Source organism: Phalacrocorax aristotelis, chromosome 3, assembly GCF_949628215.1.
Source record: "Phalacrocorax aristotelis chromosome 3, bGulAri2.1, whole genome shotgun sequence".
NCBI lineage: Eukaryota > Metazoa > Chordata > Aves > Suliformes > Phalacrocoracidae > Phalacrocorax > Phalacrocorax aristotelis.
Window position 1 is genome coordinate 108,650,677 of NC_134278.1, and position 9,675 is coordinate 108,660,351.

Sequence of the window (9,675 nt, forward strand, 5' to 3'; positions counted from 1 at the left end):
CTCCTCATACTCAAGTCACATCCTCAGAACATGGTCTGGTGCTCAGAGCAGTCCAATGCATGCTTCCCCCCCACCCCAAAGTGCATAAAGTCATTAGTGAACAAAAATTGCATGTTATGTAGTAGAAATCTGTCCCAAGTTAATTTTTGGTTTACCTGGACTTCTGTTGCAACTTAAGCAGAGTGATAAGAATTAGTATTGATTTCATGTCTTCATCAACAGTTAAATGGATCTTGCATAAGCCTGTTTAAAACAAAAAGGAAAAGCAAAACAAAACGAGCTTGGTTAATGTTGCAAGAGGAAGTACTTTGAAAAAGATTAGCAAACGTAATATTTTATCCTTTAAAGATGCATTGAGAGACTGGGATTCTGTGCCCTCTGTGTGTATACTGTGAAAAGGTGTTAATTATCCTTCATCTTGGTCATATTTTAAACCTTTGGCATGAAGATTTTTGGATACTTTGAGTAGAGTCATCCTTTACTTCCTGCTGTCTATGGTTAAAGACATAGTACTATTGTATTCTCATGCAGGGGAGCAATGTGTGCTTGGTAAAAAACACAGTATTGTTTCTTTTGTGTAGCAACATCCCACCCCCCACCCCCATCAAAGCGGGGGGGGAGGGAAGCTCTTAACTATATCTTGCAGAAAGCCAAATAAATGTCAAAATAAAATTCTCTTGGTCTTGGAATTAAATCAGACAATCCATCTCCCATGTCTCTTTGGGTATTAAGTTTGTGAGATAAGTCACTCTCTCTAAAAGAGCATTTACAGATCATTTCAGTGTTGCACAAAATATTTTTTTTAAAATATAAGACACAAACACTCTTAAATAACAAACAAACAAAATAAACCCCCGAAATCCCAAACAATAAAAAAACCCAAACCAACCAACCAAAGAAAACCCCAACCAACCACAGAAGTCAGGTCTCATTTTGAGAGACTTGTCCTTGCAGCTCTGTGGACTCTCTTCCTTTGCTGTGCTGGAATGAGCAGTTGTGGGGAGGGGAGCTGCTTTGGGTGGCTTCTGCTGCTGGAATTTTGTCTGGAAGAGTGTCTTCCACTGTATATTGCCCTGGTTTTGCAACAGCATTTTATATCAAGAAAAGTTGCACCACAGAAACAGCAGGCTTAATCATACATTAATTTCTGGTGTCACTTCATCACTTCAGTAACGCTACAGAGTGTATCCTGAATTTGAGATAAAATATTAAATGTGAAAGTAAGCTGTATATTACACAAGGAAGATATCTGTGCTTTTGCAGGATTGAATGACACACTTGTTTGTGGTCTGCTTGAAAGACCATGTTTTCATATTTTAATTAAATAATGGATTTTGTGACTCAGGTCTTCCAGAGGATATTATAAACTGCCTAAATAATCTGGCATATTTTTGAGATACTGAGCAACGCGCACTGTGAAAATGAGTGGAATGTGTGGATATCTATCACTTTCCCAAGTCCTTGTTGCAGTTGACATGGTTGATGTAGGAATTAGGGACTAATCCAGATGAGTTTTGATGATACTCATCATGCTGTGGGGGGAGTTCTGGGTGCGTAACTCCATGTGGAACATGGGTGGCTCAGCATTTAGGGGTTATGTACTCTTAGTACGACAGGAGATGCCATCAATTTCCTCTTCACTACTCCTAATGAATTAATTTGTAGGCTTTTTTCGTAGCAAAAAAGCCTGCAATTTTGAAGGCAATGCGTTTGATCTTTTTGCTAAATATCTTCTTAGTCCATTATATGTCATTGTTGGCTACATTTGCTGAATACAAAGTAAGTGTTCTTCATTTACATGTTCAAGAAAACAGAATAAAACATGTGTTTTCATGTGTTACAGCTCTGTAATAGTTATTTGCATATTGTATACATTTTTAGAAGGGATCTATTCAAATAGCTATGTAAACCATTCAGAAAGACTCCCTTGGGCTCTGTTGTTTGCTTTGATAGGGCAGTTAATTTAAGAATTGTTTCGTTTTAAAGGATTAACAGCTTTAAGAAACTGATTTCTAAAGAGTTGTTTTTGTTTTCAAAGTGGGATGAAATCAGCTGGCAGACAGGCTTTCAAAGCATCTCTGTCCTGGTGTACTTTGGAACTTGCCTAAAGAAATTATTTCCTGGCCTGTATAGCCAACATTTCTTCTTCAGAACAAGACCTTTTAAAAGCCTCTCTCCAGCGTTTAGAAAAAGGAGAGATTCTTATAGCTGCTAAAACTGTGAACTGGGTTAATTTTAAGTATTAACACACTGAAATTGGACAAATATATTCACAAAACTCAATCTGTTTTATCTTTCCAGAGAGAGTAAATCATAATGTTCTGTGATTTGTTGTGTGGTGTGTTTGTGTGTTTGACCAAAAACTGTTTAAAGACACAAGGAGGAAAGACAAGATTTGTAGGCAGAGGTTATGCCTCAGTAGTTGGACTGGTGCAGCTGGTGAAAGCAGCCAAACTTTCAGGTACTCAGGGCCAGGTGCCCGCACGTGTGCAGGAAAGCATTGGGCTTCAAAGCCAAATACAAGGGCGAACCTGACTGATTAGGTCATCTCTGTAAGAGGGGCCAGGTTGTACCTCTGGAGCAGAGATGGCACTTGAGACAGAAGGGTGATAAAGAGGAGGTAGCTCTTTTGTGTGGGAAAGGGTTCTGACACAAGGAAAGATGCACGATTTCTGTTTGGGTATGGGGGAGAGGTGCTGCATGTGAGGAAAGCTGAGGAGACATGTCATGCCTTTATTGAGTGGGATGTGTAGTATCCAGCACAGCTGTGACCTTCACTTTCCAGGATTACTGTTCAGTGTAATATCATGAAGTAATGATGTAATATATTGCATGAATCAATGTTATTTGTATTTTACAAAATGAGAAAATCTAAAGGATTTTTAAAACATCTATATTCCACTCTTAAGTTTGGTGGAATCAAGGAAATTACTTATCCTGTTTCATCTGCAGGAAGAAAAATATAATAATAATCACTGATTGAAGGGTCTGGTTGGGACTGCAGTGCTGTGTACAGGAATGGTCTTCATTTCACTCTCAGTGAGAGATGAAGTATAGGAGTGTTTCATTTTTCAAATGGGAAAAGGGATAACCACATAGAGAGGTTCAACTTTTCAGTGTTAGCTTTCAGCTAAAGCAGTAGGTCAGGCTTGTTTCTGTGGTCCTCTCACCTTATCTGCAGACGTTTTCAATGTGTTAGCTCTGTTAGCTCACTGCTGTAACATCCCACAAACATTTAACAGATTTATGTTACAGCATCCCTTCAAAATGAAGACATATTCCCTTCTTGCTGATAGGCAGGGGAAAAAAGCAAAGGGATCTTTGTCTTTTTGGAGTCAGTTATTTAGCATATTAAAATTTTCTGAGCAAGAACAGAACAAGCCTTATAAAATATGGTATTTGCTTTCACTACAGTCTTAAAATCTTTTGGTTTTGTTATGCTGCAGTCTGCAGTTGTACATAAGTGTTTGTTGCAGTGGGAGTAAGAAAACCAAAAGTAATATTTATCACTCTAGAAACACAGGTTTTTAAAGTCGTATTTGGATGACTGCTTGTATCTTCTGAAACATACCAGTTACTAGCAGGAAAGCATCTTTATGTTAAAGAGTTAGCTTCTAAATGAGAATATGGAGCACTCCACTATCAGTTGTGTGGCATGAAAGCAGGGAGCATGGATTTAAAGCGAATGGCTCTGGAATTTGTTTAGCCCTGTATTTTAATGTGATGTTTGTAATATCTAGACTACTTGTTTTAAAATCTTAATAAAGGCACATGTCTCATATCTAAATTCAGGCAATCTGGAACTCTTATCAGGACTCTGTAGAAACATGAGGCTATGCCTACATTGTTATCCTTGCAGGATATGGAAACTTTTCTTTCCATGAAAAAACTTACCTTAATAGTGAAATTGTAAATTGGGATGGTAAATTTGTAATATTAAATGCTGATCTGTGGCTTTTTTTTTTTTCTTCCTTTCTCCCCCTGCCCCTGTCCTGGAGTTGCATCAGAGTAAATCGTATGGAGAACCTTGTTATAACTGTACTACTTTCAACCCTCATTACAATTCATACCTGAGTTCCTTTTTAATGTACATGAAATTTTAAGCCATTGCCATATGATAGCTGCTTGGGATAGCACCCATTTCACCCTTTTCTAATTAATTGAAAACAACAACAAACAACCCCCTCGGTAAACCTTAAGGAGTGTGTTCCCTGACAAACAAAAGAGCATTATGCCACCCCTGTGGCAGATTTGATGTTTAGTTCTGGCATTTAATTTGGAAGTGGACAAGGGGAAGTGCTGCTATGGAAAGATACATGCAGATCTGAAGTCCCAACAAATCCTGTGGCTGCACACATCTGCAGAGCCAAGGGTTTCTCAGAAATAGTAGGGACACTCTTCCGCTTAGAGAAGCAGGCAGATCCAGCTGGCCTTTGGAGAAGCTGTGGAGTTTTTCTATTCCGAATTTCACTCTTCTCTCCCTGCAGTTAGAAATGAAAATGGATGCAACAGTGATTGCTGTGTAATGCCTGCATTTGCCATAGGTCTCTGCTGCAGATAGAGAAGCATATATGGAGGCTAACCTACTTTATGGTTTGGGTTTTTTTATTTTTTTTACCATAGGGCTTTAAGAGGAAAATTAGATATTCTTATTTGACTGACACTGTAAGACTATTTTTCTAATAGAATTAAAGCAACTTCCCAAGATCCAGTCATTCTGTTATTTCCAAGTCACATTTTTCCCTTCTTCTGGTAGAGAATCTTAACCAACACACAGCCCTTTTTACGCTCCTAATGCATGCTACTGGATTTGTCAATGCATGTGCTCTGCAACCTGGTGCATGGTGGTCTTAAGCTATGTCTTTTCTGTTTGTTTGTTTTGTGTTTTTTTTTTGTCAGCCAGTTCAGGTGTTCTGATATACAGTTTGAAAATTCAGGAAAGGAAACAGAACTGATGATTTAAATTCGATCATAGTGCTTAATTTTAGTCTAAATCAGTGGGGGTGTAATATGGATTTGAATCCATATAGATTTTTTTTGTGTGTGTGCCAGTCATCTTACCTTAGCAAATAGAAGAATCCAGCTGAAAAGTGGAGCCCACTATTATACAAGTTCTATTATTCTAGGTAATCCATAACACAGCTTTGATAACTAATGCTCCCTCATCTAGTCTGTGGACAATAGTACTCATTGCAAGACTTATTGCTCAAAAACATTTAGCTTTATGTTGGGACTTCATCAATGTCAAAAGCTCTTAAAAAGCTAGTAAATCATGATTTAAGTTAATGGTCCATCCAAAAGATTAGAAATGAAATTTGTAGATTTCCAGACTCTTTGAGAACTGATAATCATGTACTTGACACTGTCTTGCACACACTAAAAGAAAATCTTCAAAAGGTCAGTTATCCTCTGGCAGAGGAGTTGGTAAGATGTTAAAATAGGCTAACATAAGCCAGAGCTGGCAGTGATTTAGACTTGTGGTAGGTAATATTTATGAGTTCACAAATGTCTAAGCAGCCCTGCCAACTTATTACATATCCTTTCAGTCCTTACAAAATTAAAGTTGTTTCTTCAATATTCTGGCATTTATGGCCTATACAGAAATGTTCATTTCTGTTTATTTTTACAGAAAGCAATTTCTCCAGCTTCTATGGGAGAATGATCATGATGGGACTAGAGTTTCTTTTCCGAATTGTTTTCTTTCCAAAATCCTCCAGTTACAATTACAGAATGTTCTGGGTTTTAGCCTTTTGGTTTTTTTCCCCTTCCCCCTTTCCTCATATGACTCCAAGCAAAACTTATATTTGCATTTCTGTTTCATGGTAATACCAGTACTGTACAGTTGTTCTGGCTGGTATCTTTTCAGTAATGAGCCTAGTGATGTCTAAAACCCAAATACATGGAAAATTTTAGTGGAAAGTCTCAGAAAGGTCATGTTTCTGGTCTCTGCATCCACTGGAGGTATTCTCTGGAAAGCTCAGCAGAGCATCTAACCAGCTGCTTTACTGAGATGAAATAGGGGTAATAGGATGTTGGCCTCACTGATAGCACTGTTTTCTTTATTTCCCTAAGCTATTAGTTGGGATTTATTTTATCAACTCTGCAAGCTAGGTAGTGGTACTGCATTGAAGGCCCTAAGGGTTGGCAAGGAACTGCCACCTGGCTATTCACACTGGCTTTGGGCCTCAATCCCTGGTCTCCCTACAGAACTGATTTCTGTAGTATTGCCTCTCTCAACAGCAGACTAAGCAAAACACACTGATGCTGTGCTGGTGGGGCAGTGAGCTACCAGTCAGATCTCCTTGAGAGAGAGAACCAGCAGCTTGGGTGAATGGCTAACGTTCCTGGCACCAGCTGGCCGCAAATGCTGCTCTTTCAGTATGTGTTCTCCCTAGGCACCCACGTGTGTGCCATAGCCAAAGAGCGGTGGCACCAGTCCAAGTCACCTCCACAGACATAAGATGGTAGTTGTTGTAATTGCAAGTGTGAATACACGTGTTGAATACAAGATCTCTGAAATCTCAAAGCTGGTAAAAGTTGAGAGTGCTCTGAGCAGTGAACAGCAGTGGACAGTCTTTTAGCACCAGTTGGAATCTCTGGCACTTGTGTAGTAGTTGTCAATACCTGTGCTCTAAGGTTTCTGGATATGATAGGCAGGTGGCCTAAGAAAGAAAACATAAATTAAGAAGACATGTCAAACTGTCTTTTGGAGAATGGTCTGATACTGTGTTTTGATGCAATAAAGTAGTGAATAGCATCTCTGTATTTATTAAGTGTGTGTGTATAAAACCAGAGCCTGTAATGATATGGGCAAGAAAGAGCTTTCTGACTTGCAGTGTTTCTAGTCATGTCAGCTGCGCCTTGGGTTAAGTTTCCAGTACTGCTGTACTGTATCTTTTTAGGGCTGGGAAGGAATGAAAGTGGTGTTCTTTACAGACAACTTGGTCTAACCAAAGCAGAGCAAGCTGCTTTAGATTCAAATTTTATTTCCTTATCTTTTTTTCAGAGCATCGTGTTCTGAAATACACTCTACATTTGTGGAAAACCGGTGCTTCTCTTTCTTTGGCACAACCCCATTGACCATAATGCAGTTATCCCAGGGAAATTATGCACAATGCAGACTCTCACACAGTCAGACTTGCTGCTAATCTTGATGGAAAACAGAGGGACAGACAATCAAACCCTTTCTTAGCCTGTAATATTAATTTTCTTATACATTTCAACATTAAAAAAGCTCTTAATTGGAGTGATTGGCTTTGCTATGAGTGTCAGATTAAGTTGCAGTTATATTTCTGTTCTAATTAAAAAATTGAGATGTTGAAAATACAGCTTTGCATTAATTTATGCCACAAGCACCATGCTAGTGTCTTTTTAGTATTTCTCTATATTGGATGCAGGCCACAAAAGAGGAAGCAAAATGAGGATGAAATATTTTATCAATTTAGACATAGGATTGGTGTGAGGAGGAGACTGGCTTAAGGTAGCTGGAGGAATTAAAAGAAATAAAGTGACGTCTAGTCAAAACTTGATGCTCAGATAAACTCCAGTGTTTGATCTCATGAAGACTAAGGGAAATTAAATGATACAGGTATTTCTCAGTATCTTAGACAGAAAAACTAGAACGTGTTATTGGATTCTTAATTTTCTGTGTGTACACACGTACATTTCCCCTTTGAATTTATTTCTATTAGGCAGGAGAGTCACGAGTGGCACTTGAGCTGGATAGGAAACAGTTTTCCCACTTCATGAAATTTTGAATCTGTAAATATTTAAATGTCTTGGTCTACTTATTCCCAAGTCCTTCTGTTTCAGTTAGTGATTTTTATTCATACTGCTTACTACAATGTTTAAACTTGAGTTGTGTAAATAGGATTAGTTTGAAAATGATGAACCAATTGTCATCACTTTTTTCCCAGTTTGATAAGTCAGACTTTTCACATGCCGACTCTCTTGATGAAAACTCTTTTATCCTGGTTTGTAATAAATCAGCCGCTGGGGGAAGCGGAGAAAAAACCTTGTATTCACCTTAGACTATTAAATCTCGTCTGGATAGCAGAGAACAGTATTTAACAGATCTATGAATTACAGGTTTAATTTGGTCCCTTTTTTCTTTCTTCCTCCTTGGCTGTAAAGTCATAATGACAAACAGTGTTATTTCCCTTCTCGGCATATGCCACATACTGCTGGAAAATATGCAACAAAATGTAACATTAACATTTCCCTGACACTTCTAAAATTAAACAAAACCTTCAGGGGAAGGAAGCTTCATATTAATTTATGTATTCCTCAGCTTTCAGGCTAGGGAGTGAGGGTGGACACCACCCATAGCAACTGCTTAAGCCAAAGTTATTTCCAGTTTAATACAAGTACATAAGCCAAACCTGATGAGCAGGAGACTTGAACAGTGATATTTTTTATTTTTTTTTTTAAAAAGATGTGGTAAATATGCATTTGTCTCCAGGTATTGTCTGTGTTATCCAGTATTCTGTATTTTTAACATAATGAGGCTTTTGAATTAATATTTTAAACACTGGTAGTCTGTGGATTATGAAACACAAATATAATTTGTAGTTCTTAGTGGGAATAACTGCCAGTGACTCTCTGGATATTCCTCAGCTAGGCAACACAAAGCCTGTAATGTTCCTTACTTGATCAGGGTGACTGGTTTGTATTTCCTCAGCTTGGGAGGGTGCAGTTTTCAGGTTTGCTGGATGTAGAGTAAGATGTATAGTGGGTCACCTTGAAAAGGAGGTAGCCAGGAGAAAGTCTCGGAGGAGATTGATTGGTGGTGGGGTGTTTTAGGTGTGTTTGTTTTGGGGGGTGGGGTGGGGGCAAGTGCATGTATATCTGTTTTATTAGTTCTCATGTCTGCTGGAGTATGTCTGTCCAGAAAGCGTTCTGCAATCTGCAATTCATCTTGTACTTAGACCTTATTATGTGTCTGGACCAAAGACACCACAAAGCTGAAGCTCCATTTTAAAGATACTAGGTAGGTGGAAAAAGTCATACTACAAAATAAATTTATGATTTGTCTAATATGGTAAACCCTGCGCTATCATGTTTCACGCTGAGAAATATGCTACTTACTCCTTTGTACAAAACTCTACTGGTATGCATTCATTTCATATGAAATTTTATGGTTTAGTGTATCTTTTACATTTGCTGAAGACAGACTGTGCATTAGCGAGGGTACCTGGCTGTGAAGGTTCCTTTGTGATCTCTTCAGTTGTGGCCCACCCCTTCTTCTATTCTCAGACACTGACTTAATGGAAGTTGCCAGGTTTTCTGAAGAAGTCATACTTCTCGCTAGAACAGAACAAATGTATCTCCCCGCCGCCCACCTCTTAGTAGCGTGCAGCAGCAAGAAACCAGGCTGTCTTGAGTGGAGGGGGTATTCTCTTGGAAATACAAGCCATTCACCATGGCTGAGTAAGGGAGGTTGCAATTCAGTTATTTGAGGTAGATACAGATTTCACTCCTGTGAAGTCCCCTGTTAACCTAAACGTTCTGTGTAAGGAAGAAACTCCAAGCTGTGTATGTTTTGTTGACAGCTTAGCATAAAATTCCTCTTCGTGGATTTTACCAGTATGTACAGTAACATGGCATCTGTGCTCCCACTCTCCAACTTCTAATCCCTTTTATCATGATTTTTCTCTCCTTTTCTTTTGTTTGGGG